Consider the following 17,395-nt stretch of genomic DNA (forward strand, 5'->3'; position numbering starts at 1 on the left):
GGGAAATGTGGTTCGATAGGCAGCTTCGGAAAAAGTATTTTATATGAAAATGGAAATATCATTCAATGACATGACCCAGGAAGGGAAAGGAGTGAAAAATCATCTATTGAAACCTTGTTTCAGAAACAACAGAGATAATCCATTTTCAAGGTGAAGGAAATGTACATCTTTTAAAAAACTTACAAAAGAAAATTATAATAACACATTCTATAAATTGATGACTATCAAATGGTAAAAGTTTTTTTTCCTATAAATGTGTTTTTCTATAAACTCACGCACAGTTTTTGCCTATGATCTGATATTGTGAATATCTGAATTTATTTGTTTTACTTACATGCTTTTCAAACGTTTATACCAAGCCTCAAGGGCATAGGAACGCTGTACAGAAAGAGCATTTATAAATTATGAAACATTATCTTGTTGCAAGGAAGCAAGACAATAATTATATCTTTGTACAATGGGAAACAATGTACAAGCAAGAGTCCACTCTATTACTAATGTATTAATGTGGCCATTGCAGGCAAAACAGTGAAGCAATGCTTTTAACGTCTTTAAAGAAAAAACAAATTCAGGTACGAAGACTTTTACCTAGGGATCAGAGAAAGAATTAAGAAAGGTATGATTGAAGCTAAACAAATTTACAGTGAATTGTGTTACATAACTAGACCATGTCCTACAATCTAGTTTAAAAGAGAAAAAAAACGAAGCCAAAAAGTACAATGGAAACACCTGCAGCATTAAAATCAGACGTAACAATTGAGGAGCATTAAGCAGTATGAACAACAGCCTTAAGAAATCCATAATAGCAGCACCATATCAGCACCATATCCAATCAATCAAATATATGTTTATTTAGACCAATGGCCTTAAACGATACAACATTAAAATATGGTAACAAATACTTACATAGTAATAATTTTCATCTAATAAAACCATGAATAAATTATTCAGGTAAAATATATATTCCAATAAAATATGCAAATAGTTCTTTAAAATGCACCCCCCCTCCTTCTCTTTCTCAAAAAACACTGCATTACCTGCCCTCATAGATCTTCCAATAGCACAAGCTATGTCTATAGAGCGCATCTCAGTTAAAAATTCTACGGCATGCCTTTGAGTCATAATTTCTTATTTCAAGAATATTGGGCATAACCATTGTCTCTGCTGTTGTTTGAGTAACCAATGTAACAAAATATGCAACATATCACAATTGGTGTTCAACGCACAAGCTCAATTCCCTCCGAGGTTCTGTAATTCTCGAGTCTGACTCCATTTTGTTCTGTGCCACCATTTTGTGTTGCCCTCAAGTAGGCCTGTAAAGGTAACCTGGCGATCGTAGTGGCCTGGCCTTCTTAGTTCATGTATACATTAACTAGGTTTCTCTTTGACTCTGAAATGAATTGTAAGAAACTGACCTCTTCACCTGAAACTGACCTCGGAAAGCCAATTTCCCTAATCGATCTTTATCTGAGATTGCCAATCAATGTTCAGGACATCGTTAACTTTTTAGTTTCCTTGCACGTGCTTATCTTGTTCAGCATCTGTTACTGTTTCTTTTTATATGTTTCTTCATTACATGGGTTATGCTTTCAAATATAGGTTTGTCCGGCTTGTGGAGATTGAATTTGGGACATTCCTAATAATTAACTTTTGGGTTGGGATACTGTAAATTGAGTTTTTGCTATGTGATACTTTGTTTGAAAATGTATCTTATTGGCTAGAATTTTGTGCAGTGGGTGTACATTTATAATGTGAATATTGGGTATAAAAGGAGACTTCTCGCCTTAGTAAAATGAGCAGTCTCCTGAGAATTTACACCGTGATGTATTTCTAGGATCACTGTTACTAGCTGCAGCTAATAAACTTGGTCTCTGATGCCATCCAGAAGTATTCTGTGTCTTTGAATACCAAGACAGGTGAACTCGAAGATCCTAGGCGTGCCCCTGATGCCGCTTGGTTAAACCCCGGTTCTTCACCTCCTAAACTAATCATTTTTGCTTTTACCATATCACTTCCCTTACAAGGTTTGGATTAAATTCTTACTCTCAGCACTTCATTTCTTAACAACGGTTTTGGTAGGGTGTCCACATATGGCTAACTCACTTTTTTCCACCACGCATTTAACATAAAATATACAGATTTTTTCTCTCTTAGGTATTGGTAGTCACTTGTGTCAGACAATTCTTTGCATAGCGCTTTTAACTCACTCTTGGAGATTTCTATTTGTAAAGTCTGTGGAAGCAGCTTTACTTTCAGAGCAGAGCAAACGGCAACCAGATTAGACCTAGCCTTTTTACCCATTTTAGTTCACTTGCACAATTTTATCTTTGCACCACTGAGAAATTTCCTGTCCATCCTTCCCACTCAGATTTGCCCAGAATCTTATTAGGGCTTTTGCAGCCAGTATATTCTATGAAATCATGCCAGTTTCTAATCGTATTGCTTAAATCATGCTGAACTGAGAAGTGACAGTAAATACTTAAGCACCATATCCAAAATAAATTGTTCCAGGGTTTTGTGTTTAAAAATGTTCAGGACTTCAAGTTACATACCTCTTTTACTTCTGGAAGTGCAGTGACATTCTGTTATTTTAAGGCTTTGTGTCAGAGATTTGGTATGTTTAGATTGACAGTCTTCAACATGACTGATTCATGTAAATTCGTAGGAGCTTCTTGCTTAAAGTAAGCACCAGGAAGATTAGTTGTGGCGGGTGCAAGCCACAAAATCTACTGCTGAATGACTTATGGGCCTTATTTATAAGAATCAGCATCGACTAGTAAGTGTCCTTGCGCCTGCGTCCAATGCTTTGTGACACCATGGATGCACTGTACTTACAATACAGGGTTTCATGGCATAAGGATTACCTGATGCGTCAGAAACTATGACGGTTCTGTTGGCGCGAAAGTGACACATTACTGAGTTGGTTGTAAAACTGACGCAACTCCAGCAATGCATCAGAACACATAGGCAATTCGCATTGTAAAAGCCCTGTGTCAATCCTTACGCCAGGTGTAGGGATTTTGACACAGTCAAGTTGTAGAGTGACGCAGTGAAGTGTTGTAAATTTCACTGCACCACTTCTACGTGGATTTTTGCGCGGGAATGCCTACCCTGCATACATTATAACTGGCACAGGTATAATGTGACAGAATGCTCTGCAAACTGATGCATTGGATGTCAGTTTGTAGATATGGAGCAGTGTGGCTCACTGATTGCGCCACCGCTGCATCAAAAAAAGAGACGCACCAGCGGCGCAAGGGGCTTGTAAATAAGTCCCTATGGGCCTCATTAACAAAACATGATGCAGCACAATGCCGAAGCCATTTTGCTGCACCAACTTGCATCATCTTTAAAGCACAGGGATGCGTCATGTTAACAACAATAAGATGCATCCCTGTGCTTTACCCTGCGCTGGCACACAATTGGCTGCTATGCGCCAGCACAGTCACCCTAGCATCATGTTACAAGGGTGCCTGCGTTGCAGGAATGACTGTTTTTGTGCAGGGACACATTTGTGCTCAACAACAATAATTGTGTCATTTTCCTCTTTCGATGCATGCTGCAAAATGCAGAACACATAGAAAGAGAAAAAACTAGGAGAAATAAAAGTTTTTCTCCTTGTTGCGCCACTGTTACTCTGACGAATTCCCAGCTTTACAAAACTTTATAAATCTGGGAATGTGTCAGGTTCCATGGATGTTCTGTGGAAACAACCACAGCAACACCCATGGAATGCCCCTTTCACGCAGAGTAATGCGTGATAGGGCCCATATTTACAAGGCCATGAAAAGTTACGAAGGGTGTAAATGTGGGTAGGCACGCTGCAGGTGCATAAAATAAAAGTGACACATCGGGGGCGGATGTGGCGCAATGGCCTTGTAAATCAGGCCCTATGTCTATTATGGGTGTTTGCCTGGATTTAGGAAGGATTACCATGAGGGCATTACTGTGACCAACTATGTTAAAAACAAGTATGTACAACATGTTTCAAGCCACCGGAGCAAACATGTTGGTTCCCCTAAATCTAAGTAAAGGAGTGGATCTGTGGCTTTGCCGGACAGGGAATTCAGCCACTTTTGTGGATTTTGTCTTCATAAATGTAGTAATATGCACACATTAGGGTCACTAGGTCGAGTAACTAGTTTTGTGATTTGAGCCCAGACTGACTCCAGGAAAATCATACTTCACTTTAAATGTCTGTATAGTATAATCTCTCATTAAAAAAACATTGTTTAGGAAAAACTAAGCTGGCTCCCAAGCATTTAACTCAGGATGAGCAGTGTAGAATGTGGCCCCTGGCACTGTGTGTTTGGCATAACTATGTAAAATTAGTTATCATGGTAGCTCTCTTGAGGTAATATTTCAGAGACCTAACGCAGCGCAGCAAGTCAAGTTTCTGCGTTGCATTGTGTGGAAGGGGAAGAACAGAACATTGGCATGCCTTATAAGATGTGGTGCTGTTCAGCTAGATATGGTCTTGTTCTGCTCTCTACCTGAGCTGGCGCACCTTTGACTGCCATGTGTCAATGCAGACACCCTTGCACCATAGTGTAAGGGTGGTGTCTGTGTTGTGGGAAGCACAGGTGTTGTGCTGGAATGGGTCCCTTTCGGTACAAAAACGATGCCTGGCAATTTTCATTGTGTCGCAAAAGCTTTGATATACGTGAGTAATCAGATTTTTGATCTTGATATTTTTAATTAAATATAAAAAACACAATATTAAAAGAAAAAATGCATTCAAAATATCTCCCCAGCCTTTTGCCCAATAAAGCTAAGTGGGTCGCAAAAGTTTGTTTCTCTAAAAAAGGTCGTGGTTCCAAAACATTTTATAAAGGACTGGATTAGATGATTCAGACGTGGGAACAATTTACATGAATGTGCATTATTTAAGATTCAGGAACTGATTTATTAACCTATCCTATGATTTCACAATTATTTCTCTCCACTATTTTATGCATTGAATTTCGACTCCAAACCTAACCGCCACTGCAAGCTGTTTGAAAAAGGAGGTATTTTCCATTCGCAATTTAAGCGTTTACTTCCAAGTAAAGTTTAAATATATGCCACATGGGAGGCAAACGTGTTACATTTGTGCGTGAAGATTCACAATGACACCTGAAACCTCAAAAAGGAGGCATTTCTGAAAGGAAGACTGCTCTGTCCACAGGATGTGATCAATGAAGGGCAAACTCGCGTTCACTGAAATGCTGCTTGAGTTTCAGATTGGCTCAGCATGAGTGAAGATTGGCTTCCCTTGGAGGCCTCTCGACAAAGACTTGAGAATGAAATTCTATTTGTCCTCTCGTGTCAATATCAAGCATGAAGTCACAGTGTGTGGTCGTAACTTGAAAAGAAGCTGGCTTAGCCAAGTGTACTCAATAAGGTATCATGACAAGCTGGTCTTTGTGTAATACAGGCAGACATACTGTATGGCACATTCTGGTATTTTGTTTTTATTATGGAAACACAATGAGATTATTTTTCAAGCAAGCCATTTTATAGTATGCCCTACTTCAAATTGTTACCATGGACATGAATTCCTCCAAAGAAACGTTTGTACGAATTCCCGAAAAATAAGGTGAACTAAAAGGTAATTAAATTGTATGATTGCACTACATAAAACATGGGCTTCCAATGTGAGTCCAGGTTATTTCACACTTACCACACGCTTTAGGCAATGACCTGCTATTTACGGACTTCAACATGGTAGAAAAGTGTTATGAAGAGCTTAATACTAAATAAATTAAAAGTCATGGTATCCTTGTGGCAAAGTGCTTAATTTGTAAATAAATAACTGCCAGGGGCCTTGCCAGGAGGCCAATGAGGCTTGCACCACCCATTGCCCATGTCGGCGCTGGTGCTGAGTAACGGAGACCACCGGCTCAAATTAAGCACTACTTCACCTTCAGTCGTTTCCCAGCTCAAGTTTTTACCAGGTGAAACCTTGCAGGATCATTTCTACTCTATCATAAATTGTTATGGTAGTTGAGTAGTGACATCTCAATGCCTGCTGCCAGAGCCAACAAACAGTGTGAAAATAAAGTCACTGAGGAGAATTACAACTGCTGTTTAAAATAATGAACATTTTTTAAAATGTATTTATTTTGAACTAATTTTCCATGAAAATGTAGTCACAAGACAATAAGGAGTCATTAGTATGTCTATATATTTCACTATTACAGCTTATTCCAAAATGTAGGCCTCTAATATATTGTTCTAACAAGTTCTGAATTAAAGTTGTCTTAAATATATTTTGTTACAAGCTGCATGTTGGTGAGTTTGTAATCACAGGACAGATTCCACGTGTGTTCTACTTATTAAGAACTATTTCGCATCTTACACAGGAAAACACTAGAGTCCAAGAATTTAAATGAGGCTTGGGTGGGACTGATGCTGTGTCCATGTATTATAAGGGATAAAGTACCCTCGTACTGTACTTTTAAGGAGACAAGTCACTTCCGAGTTCTGTGACGGAATTAGATCATTGTTAATTGTTCTTCTACATGGTAACAGAGCTTCACAGTGACTTGCATTATCCTAAAAATGCTCGGCCGGGGGTGTTATATACAAGATGTCTACAAACATATGACCATCATAGCTTGCATTAGCAGCATTCTTAACAGATACACTATGATGTCATAAAAATCCTACAGTGTTTACACTATTGACCCTATAGAGGCATTGAATATTTGAAATTGTAGTACTTTCATTCGGACCAGCCATACTGTAATGAAGACAAAGTTGTGGGATTGCTTGTTGCATATTATCTTTTATACTCAACACTATGCACATAAGTAGTTTCCGTTTTAAAAAAAAGCGGGTACACCAATGAAACATTAAAGTCCTGAACTGCATTATTGCTTTACAGGGCTCCTGAAAAGAGTCATAGAGAACCTTATAGCAAGCAGATACGTCGGGGTTGGTAGCTGAGTAATGTCTGTCACAAACACTGACATACATTCTCGAGGGGTCACACTTCTTGTGATGTGTATGGTGGAGGCTGGACACTCCTGATGGCCTATGACCTGAAAACGGTGCTTGGCAAAAAATCAAGTAAAATACGAACACATGCAAACAAGAGCCTAATTTCATCCCAAACAATCATTACATCAGTAAGAGGAGCTACTTTCATCCTCTGTCTTTTCTCCCCATTTCCCATCTAACACTTATTTGGAGAGAAAAAAGAACTCTAGACTTTAAGATCTATCCTGACTGGTAGTTGCAAAACCTCAAATATTGTGGATATCCTTAAGACCAATAGCTTGCTGGGTACCTGGACCCTTTTTACTCCTCTCAGAACCCTCAGCCAAAAAGTCTAATGACCCGAGTATCAGTTCTGTTCCTTCAAACATAAGTTGCTATTGTTCCTGAAAATGTGCAGATCATAAAGAGATGCTTTGTAGTTTACGGACATCAGCTAATAAATACACTAATAGTTGACACTGGCAGACAGATTTTGCCATGGCTTTTCTAATGTTATCACTTCTGATTACCACATGCACATGGTCATAGTGCAAGAAAGGACATTTAATTCATTAATTCATTCATTCATTCATTCATTCATTCATTCACTGATAGTGCAGACTCTTGATCTAAAATGCTCGAAGAAAAGAAAGACAAATGATGTTTGCAAATAGGACCACCTTTTGCAGGGAAACTCCAGTATTGGAGGGTGGTGGGGGAATAAATAAATGTGGTATAAGCACTTCCCATTAATGAAGAACAGTTAGTCCAATCACCTTGATGTTTATCTCCATTGTACAAAACATAAAGAAAAAGTGTATTCTTGCCACCAGCACCCATACTCAAGATGTTCTATAAATCTTATACTATGCAACTTCATTGCACCTTCACCAGTTGTGTAAGAAGAATATTGGTCCACATATATAGGGATTTGATTAATTTGCAGGGGCGGTGGGTAATTGTTCAGTGAACCATGAAGAGATTGAAGTGGAATTTACATTGTCACATAATAGACTGGTTAACAAGGAAAGGCTGGCTGAGAGACTCAAAGCCCAGCAAAGAAACTAGCGGCAGAGGTGCCATAAAAAAGATGAGACAAAACATTAAAGCATAACCTTTCCATCTCAAAAATCAATCAGCCTGCCAGCGCACACAATGGCCCTTCTTCTTGACCTTGAAGTTTGATCAAAAGAAAAAGACAAAAGTATCTCATTTACAGTATGTCCTCAGAAACGGCCGCATTCAAAGAGGATGCAGGGGGTCCGAGTAGGGAGTGAGCCACTGGAGAGCTCTTACCTTACAAAGCCGTCCTCCAATCGATGAATGCTTTGCCGTTCTGACGGCTTGGCTACAGCAATGGCTGAATTTGAATGAATCTGTATTTATTTTGTCATTTTGGGGCAGTGTATGCAGTGTACTGGTCCGAAGAACACGGTCATGGGACCTAGTGCACAAAAAGACATGGACCTTCTGGTTGAGTATGCATTGTAAAATACAGCAATAATTTGGATTTGGTGGGATCCTCAATCTTCCGGGCCCCTGTGCCACTGCACCTGCTGCACCAATAGAAGCTACGCCCTTGTGCATTTCACCCAAGTAGATAGGGGCTTGGACAAGGTCCCGTATCCCCTGACTTCCTGTCTATTCACTTGAGCACCACCTAGCGGCTGTTGCATACCTATGCAGACTGTTGAGACAATCAGAAAGACGTAAAAGGTGATGTTATTTAAGAGATGAATATCGAAAGTATGGAGCAGATTTACAAGCCCCTTGCCCCATTTTTGCGTCATTTTTCCCCATGTTAAAAATGAAGCAAAAGTGGCGCAAGGGGCCTGTAAATCTGCCCCTATGGGTTTTAAGGTGCGTATGTACTTGTTTTCTGATTAGCTAGTGCTTCTGAGAATGCATGAGGTGATTTGACATGTAACTGTTCAGCTTGATCTCTAGTCGCTGGTGCGTGCCTCACTGGCTGACAGAGGGCAATAAAAGCTGCATTTTATGTGCAGAGGACCAGGGCCGGACTGGCCATAGTGGGCATCGGGCGTTTGCCTGGGAGGTTGGAAGGGTGGGGGCCAATTTTGGAGCAGTGGAGGCAGGTTTTGTTACTGGGGGCCAATTGTGCAGGGATGCTGTAATATCAACCACAGTTGCAAAAGCAGCAGTGCAAGGGGCCATGTTTGTTAAGCAGCAGTGCTTCACACTTGCGCCGGCCCCGGAGTGAGGACCAGTCCAACAAAATTGCCAGGGCTTCTTTGGGTTCTCAGTCCGGCCCTGCAGAGGACTCATCTGCTTAAAGCCTTTGAGTAATAAAACTCCATGTGTGTTTGTGGTATGGGAGAATACAATCTAACTTATATTTTTTGTCCTACATATGATATACAAAAATATTGCACAATTGGTGTTAATAATAGTAAATATACACCTAAGTAAACAACTTTTTTGTATGGTAGTGGCTATTTACCCAATGGCCAGGTAAATAGTGAATTTCAACTGTTGTTTACAAGACTTCTGACGAAATACCAGAGATTATATACGATTAGGCCAGCAGCCGCTCACACAGCAAAGACATTTTACTATTTACCTGGCCAGCGGCTAGATAACAGAGAACAAGTACTTTTTGGGCTGCTGGCTAGATAGCAGAGATCATGTACTATTTGGTCAGTGACCGTGCAAACAACAAAGACTTCAATATTAATCCATCTGTCAACTAAAATAGTAGAGATCATAGAATTTTTCTCTAGTGAGCATGGAAACAGCTAAGAAACTTCACAATTTTCCAGGCCTCTGAATAAATAACAGAGATTTTCCCACAGCTGTGCAGAAAGCAAAGAAACTTCACTACTTACTAAATAAATATTTAGTCACTGACTAAATAGCAGATAATATGTACTATTTGGGCAATGGTTGTGCACATAGCAAAAACAATTCACTGTTTACTCAGCCTGACTAATGGCAGAGATTATGTACTATTGGCTGGCAGGCTTGGAAACAGCAAAAAAGCATCACAGTTTCCCTGTATACCGACAAAATAGCAGAAATTAAATACCATTTGGTGAAGAAACCTTACAATTTTCGCTGTCATTGATTAAGTAGCAGACATTCTGAACTGGTAAGCCTGTTGGCAGATAATGACTGAGATTTCACTGTAGATTAGATGTACTTGGTGACTACAGTAGTATTAAGTAGATGGAGGAAATATGTGGTGGAAGTCACACAGGGATGGTTCTTAACATGTTGGAGCATGATGTACTTAACTGGCAGCCTTTGACTTTTATTTCCTGTTTGAGTCTCTGCTCCTCCTCTGCTGGCCTTTGTCTGTCTCTGCTCCTGCCAGCCTCTGGCCACCCATGTACATCTTTGCCAGTTCTCAATCTCTCTATGACAGTCTTTTGTGTCTGTTTCGCCTACACTCCTATACAGACTGTGCCCTATGATTTCCTTCGTTTTTCCCCCTGTAATTCTTCTGTTGTTTTGAACTCCTTCTGGCTCCTTACTATCCCAGGCTATCCCTAGCAATCTCTGCATATGATTACTTTCTTTCGCAAGCGCAGGCCACTTCTGATCCCCTTCAGTTTTGTGGTTGTTCCAGATTCTACCTGATCCCCCACCTCATACTTAAACTCCCAGTCTTTTTGTTGAGGGTGGGTGGGTGACGAACGATTTGATCATCACTACAGGCAAATTGATGGTCCAAAAGTCTCCTCCAGCCTTTCATTCTTCCCAGATTGTTCAAATGAGGTTGGTAGCAACACCGGGTATGTAAAACATTCGGTAGAAGCTATACAGCCAGCCACTGGGTAGATAGTGAATTTGCTCTGCTATTTACTATTTGGCAGTTTTAAAAATAGTGAGGAAACTTTGATATTTACCCGACTGCTGGCTAAATATGAGAGATTAGCTGTCTGTTTGGCCAGCAGCCATGCAAATATCAAGAAAACTTCACCATTTACCAAGCCACTCACTGATTAGCAGAAGTCATATAGTATTTGGAGCATATCACTCAAATTGTTTTTGGGAATGGAGTAGTATTTTACAAACTGACCTATGAACTATTAGGTGATACACAAAATATTTAATCACAGAGGGTTCAAGAATGACCTGCCTAATTATATTCATTATGCAGGTGCCAATTTGCGACACTCTTGGATTGAGTGTAATCACAGAGACGGTGGCCTGCAAGGGACATTTTACCACCGCGCCTATGACAGCATTCTAAAATAGAAAACTCTTTTTTTAAAACACCCATGTTCCTTAAAGCAACTGTTGCTTTTTTTAAAAAATGTTTTGAAAAAAACATCTTCCCGCTGAGGTTCCCAAAGTGTTTGCCAAAGGGAAATGGCCCATATGGGGGGCCCCCTCACCATTACAAATTGGTTAGCACCCCAACTCAGGGGTCGTTAGCTCATCAATTATCAGTAAATACCTTTCTAAATTAGAAAGGGGAGGGTGAACCCCTCTACTGACCCCTCCTATTAGCAATTCAGAAACAATCACAAAAGTATTTTTATGAGCCAAAATAATTTTGCAATTAGTATAAGTTGTTTTTGTGCATACTTGTAAGCACTTTTATGGTCACAAACCCTGTGATTTTGCAGCATGAGTGAGTGCTTTTTGAATCAAGAAAATAGCTTTAGATGCTGGGTTACACTGCTCGTCTAATTCTGTATAATTTGTTGTAATTCCTGTAATTATGCTATAGTAAATTATCCAAGTTAAGTCCACCCTTAATTTTAGGACTAAAGATCCCAAATGTTTCAATATGTCTAAGATATTTTGACAGGCATGGTTACAGACTGCCACTCCTTTGCACCTTGAGCCAAGACACAGTAACTTGGGAGACCCTTTATATGCTCCAATCATTCTCCAACTCCTTTAAGTTTACCTTCAGAAGTGGCTACAGATCAAGATGATTACAAACTTTGAAGGACAAGTTGAAGTTGTCTATTCTTCAACAGCTATGTATTCACTCTTTGGGAATGTGCCAGGGCTAGTTTCAGGGTTACAAAAAGGCTTTGTGTTATCAGAACACCTCTTTTTTCTGCAGGAAACTTGTGCATCTGGAACTATTAATTCTGAATTCTAATTTAGTTCAATTAAACCAATCATACTAAAACACCATGAAAGAATGATTTGTGAAAGCAAAGGCCAGAACTGAAAATGTGCCTTCTGATATTTAGGGTGATTTTTATCAAAATAGAAACAATTGCATAGGACCCCTAATGAAGTCATCAACACAGTATAATTGAGAGACTTCATCACAAACTCATGAGGGAAGGAAGGAAAGCTATGGCACTGCCAGGATGGTTAAGGACAATACCACAGCTATTTTAAAGGGACATATGTCAAATTTAGTGTTGGCCACCATCCCTGTAGACAACTCTCTACATTTATTGAAACTGCTATCAGGGCGGTTCCTGTCCATGCAGGAAAAGTGTAATGGACAATGTTATTAGACATGATGGTCGGCTGGCCAGCAACATTTTCAAACGTTTATTGTTTTTCAAAAACAAACTCCCAAAATGGAGTTTCTTTTTGCAAAACAAAAAACGAATGACCTCACAACCTGGGAGGTTTCTCCCAGGGTGTTGGGGTAATTATTTTTTTCATGTCCTTTAGAGCAATGTTTTACCCTAAATAGGGTGAACTGTTTAAAGTATGTTCTCCAACGATCTGAATCCTCACTGGCTGCCAGAGGAAATATTCCACTGAGGAGCAACGAGCAAAGGAATGAGACTATAATTAATTGTACTGAATTTCATTAAAATATGAATGAATATCCCAGTAAATCAGAGAGAGACATATAGGCATCAAAGACAGAGAAGAAAAGAAGCTTACAGAGATATTTCATTCACTGACATTACATGTATTATAAGAAATAAGACACTGAATAAACGGAGGCTTGTTGTTACCTCCATTCCAGTGACCTGCTTTCATACTCATTTTCCAGACGGGGTTGCAGATCCACTGTTGAGCTTCCGGAACTGATCTGGGGTGATCCTCTTTTAAATGTCATTTTCGGGCTGTAGCTTAGACTTTGTGCTTGGCGATGGCTTTCCCAGAAGTAGAATAGTGTTTTCTGCAAGTAGGAGTATCCAAAAACAAGGACACAATGAAGCATGAGAAAACAGCACCTGGCTGCCTTCAGCCTTCATGAGTAGTCATCAAGCACAGACAAAAGTGAAGCCCTACTTGGAAATGTTGTCACGTTTAACAAGAGAAACGTTTGACCTACCCCTCTCTCTGATCATCCACCATATGCCAGTACTCAGGAATAACTAATCAGCAATTGTTTGCTAACAAGGACCTCACATGATGCACTCATCCACCATCTAGGGAGGCTATATCTACTCTCCATCACATCATGCAAAATCCATCCCACTGGTCCGTGCATATAGACTTTCACCACACATGTAGTCTTACTAGTACACACTTGCTACACATCCACAGTACATTTATGCACATAGAATGTCAACTCAAAGGTCTGGGAGTCACACAAACTATTCCACTTGTCATAATACTCATTGCCTTTTTGCTGGCCTTCCAAACACTTCTGCCACATATGTATCTCCATAACCCATCATCTAGTCCTTAGAGTTTCACAACCCACTAGTCTAGTTTTGAAGCTATCACCACTGGCCTTGGTTCCCAGTGCTATCACAGATGGCAATCAGAGCGATTTGTAACTCATAATCCCCCTTTGGGCATTCTGAATTGATCTATCTGGAGCCTACCTTTCCCTCTCTTCTGCTCAACTGGGCCTTCTTATGACTGTACCGTGACCTTCCCTTTGCTGATTGCCATAGTCCTTTGGCCCCCTTTATTCGCCATTAATTGTTTTTGCTGACTTCAGCAATCTATGTTTCTCCAATCCTTTCTGTTATTCTTAACAGACCACATTCCTTTTCATCTATCCACCTTTAGACTCCTCTGCCAAGTTTCAGTCCCTCTGCCACCTGATCCACCCTCACACTACCATGTCAACATGAAACTGTGTCTGTTATCACTCAGAGTGTAATAGTACTGGCTTTTTATTCCCTTTGCATGCTCAGATTTTTCAGCAAACACTTGCCAGTCTTATACGTGGACAATAAAAGGTGGAGGTTTTTGGGTGCTGACAGCATTAGAAACATGAATAAGAAACAAAAAGGATATCCTAATACAAAAAACGATATCCTAAAACATGTGGTGTACAATCACATAGGTGTCTTCCTACTCCCAGTATTCTTCCTTCTCCTCCAGCTTCTTCTTTGCCTTCTGGTGTATGTCCTCCTCCAGGTCTTTTTAAAGTCCTGTTTTGGTCCTCTTGATCTTTATCTTGCTCCAACTAGCGCCGCCACCCTGATACTGGTTTCTTAAAACTGGTGCAGCTGGTTCTAGTACTTTCTGACCCTCATCTCCCCCCGCTCTGCTCCTGGCTCTTCGTTGTATTAGCCCTTCCTGGGCCTCCCTATCCTGCAACTATTGATCCTTACACTGATCCTGCTGGGTCCTCCTCCACCTAACTCTGTTGTCCTGGTTCTCCTAGATCTGATACTTCTAGTCTTTCCGGTTTGGGTCATCCTGCCCGCCAAAATATAAATCCCATTATGTCCTACAAGATTTATGTTTCAGTGGATGGGATATCCATCACTGTTGTGACAGTAACCTGTCCGCTGGGATCTACATCAGGCCAAAGCCTTACTTCCAAGGCCCTAGCAGCTGAAAACCATCTCTTGAAATGGCAACTTTTTACATTTCTATGATTTTGTTCTGAAAGGTGTAAGGGGTTTGGTGTTTTGCTCAACATGTTTGATGAGATTAATGTACCAACTTTGTGTAAATCATTCCAGTTAGTTCTAGTGTTACCTGTTCAAGTGGTAAGACAGACCTTTATGTCACTTAATTTATTTATTTTATAAGCAAGTGAGCATGATAACTGAGGCAATTCCTAAAAAAAACAAAAAACATTTTGTACATAGATTGCAGACCGTCTAATGTAATGATGAGATAAGCACAAGCCATGTAACGTGGTAGTTATTAGAACATTGAAATGTTGGGAGCTCCGTTGGAGACAATGAAGTGGCTTATGTCTAATAATGGCTGGTATAAGCTTTCCACTCACACGTAGCAGCGTTTGTCTTTCTTTTACTCCTTTTTAATTCAGAACATTCTATCATCAATGTGTGGAATGTTCTAAAAGCCTTGCAGCCCTTATCCCTCAGGCTTTACCAGTTGTAAAAGGCCCTCTCCCACGGTATAATGCATCCCCTGTGGCTCAGGTATGTAACTTAGGTTTGGTGCTTTTAAGAACTACTGTTGCCCTCGGCAGTGAGCTTTAAGTTTATAGTATAACTTGCTTGTGGTAAACAAGAGTCCTGTTGAAAGTTACTATAGGTGTTGTCTGAGGAGCTGGGCTAAAGATGCTTCTTGAAAGTGAGCAATGTGAGCAGGACTCTGACATTAAGACTTAGAGCGATCTAGGCTGTGAAGGCCATGCCCGAGGACTGTTTTTGTGCTTGTGCAGTTCTGAATTTGGGAGTTTTATGAAAATGTTTTTATGAATTCTTATACTCTTTGAGCCACCAGAGAAGGTAAGATGATTGCCAAGATATAGGAGGATGTTTTCATGGAAAGCCTTGTGGTGTAGGAAGCTCTTTTTGCATTGGACTTTGGTTTCTGTTGGTAGCCAACGTAGATTACAAATTTTACAAGAAGGGTGGATGAAATTCTTTGTAACATGAATTAGTGTAGTCATGGTGTACAATACTGCTTTCAGCAAAGATATTAATGCCTAATGGGCTCCTGCTAATAAGGTATTTACAAAATCTAGTCTGGAGATGACAAAGGAATAGGCAGCTGATTTTACTTGAACGAGGGGATAACGTAACAGATTTTTTCCAGGTATGGAGTTTGAAATGTTCTATCTTCACAGTCTTTTTGATATGGAGTACGTACATAAGGGCCGAGTTGATAGTGAAGCCAAGTGAGCTGAACAAAGTTATAAGGGTGGGACATACTCTTTCCAGTTTGGAAGTGTCTAGTAGCTTGTGGTCAAATTTGTTTTTGATCAGGTGGGAGAGGAGAAGGAATTCCATTTTCAGTGGGTTTGGGATAAGGAACGTATTTTGTGCTCATATTCGTAATTGGGCTAGACAGGTTCTTAAGATGTAACTTTCTGGGATTATTGAGGATTTTTAATAGAGCAGATTGGTGAAAAATGTTACCTGCGTTAGGAAGTATTAGACTTAGAGGCTCTACGTAGATATTGAATATTGTGGGTGCTAAACCTTGACCTTGTGAAACTCAACATCACATGTTGATTTTCAAGTTTCACCAATGGAGATATGTTGGTTAGGAAGACCTTTCTTTATTGAGATTATTATTTTTACCTCCAGAGCAAAAACAGTACAGATCTTCCCATACATGTCATTATTATATACAGCATTAAGACAAAGTGATCCCAAAAAGATTAACAGGTTGGTTGACAATCTCCAATCATATGCTCCTTACATTTTCAAAATACTCATCTATGAACTGCCTAATTTCCAATTTGAAAACTGTGACTCCAAGGGCCGATGAAGGCAACACCCATGGTTTGTCAGAGTTGGCGGAATGTCGGGTGTTAGCGACATGGTGCACATATCTCTGGTCACTATCTAATGTGTGAATATGCATTTTGCACTAATAAGTAGAGTGTGAACTTTTCTTTGTCAAGCTTATAATGCCACCACAGGTCGTCCAGCTGGTGATCTAACATGTTTGTTGATAGTCTTTAGGGTACTATAGAAAGATTGCACAGATGTAGTAGATAGATATATCCTTATGCAGAGGTGGCTGTTCCAATGTTGGGGTGGTGAGGCAAAGCAAATGCTGCAGGAGTTTGGTCAAAATAATGAAAATAAAACACCTGATCTTTTGCCCACTGCCTCGGTGCTCCTTTCCTGATGCTGGTCATGCTGCACAGGCTCCCAGGGGGCAATCATGGTGCTGCTCTCATGCTGGTAATACCATCATGAGAGCAGCATCCGGATTGGCCTGAGCAGGCTGACTTGATGCTCTCTTAGGCCCAGGGAGCCTGGGGTTTTCTCCAACCCAGCTGTTGCAACACAGATGGGTTGGAGAAACATGAGTGTGCATGTCTGGTTGGTCGGCCTAAGACAGCCAGCTAAACTGACATGCACACTTACAAGTACCCAATACTCCTCCCTAAAGTGTGACGCTCGGCAGGAACCTCAGCTATGAGTAATGAAAAATAAAATGATAATAAAATGGTTTTATTATCATGCTATTTTTCAGTAGGGCGATGCTCCTCCGTCATAACAGAGGAGCCACCCCTATCCTTATGAACATCTTAAAGGGTGTTAGGTCCCTCCCATCACTACCATATTTCCAGTTACGTGACCAACTCAGGTTAGCATAACGTCGAAGAACACTGAGAGGCTGTTGTTTGGGC

The sequence above is a fragment of the Lissotriton helveticus genome, chromosome 4_1, assembly GCF_964261635.1.
Source record: "Lissotriton helveticus chromosome 4_1, aLisHel1.1, whole genome shotgun sequence".
In the NCBI taxonomy this organism is placed as follows: domain Eukaryota; kingdom Metazoa; phylum Chordata; class Amphibia; order Caudata; family Salamandridae; genus Lissotriton; species Lissotriton helveticus.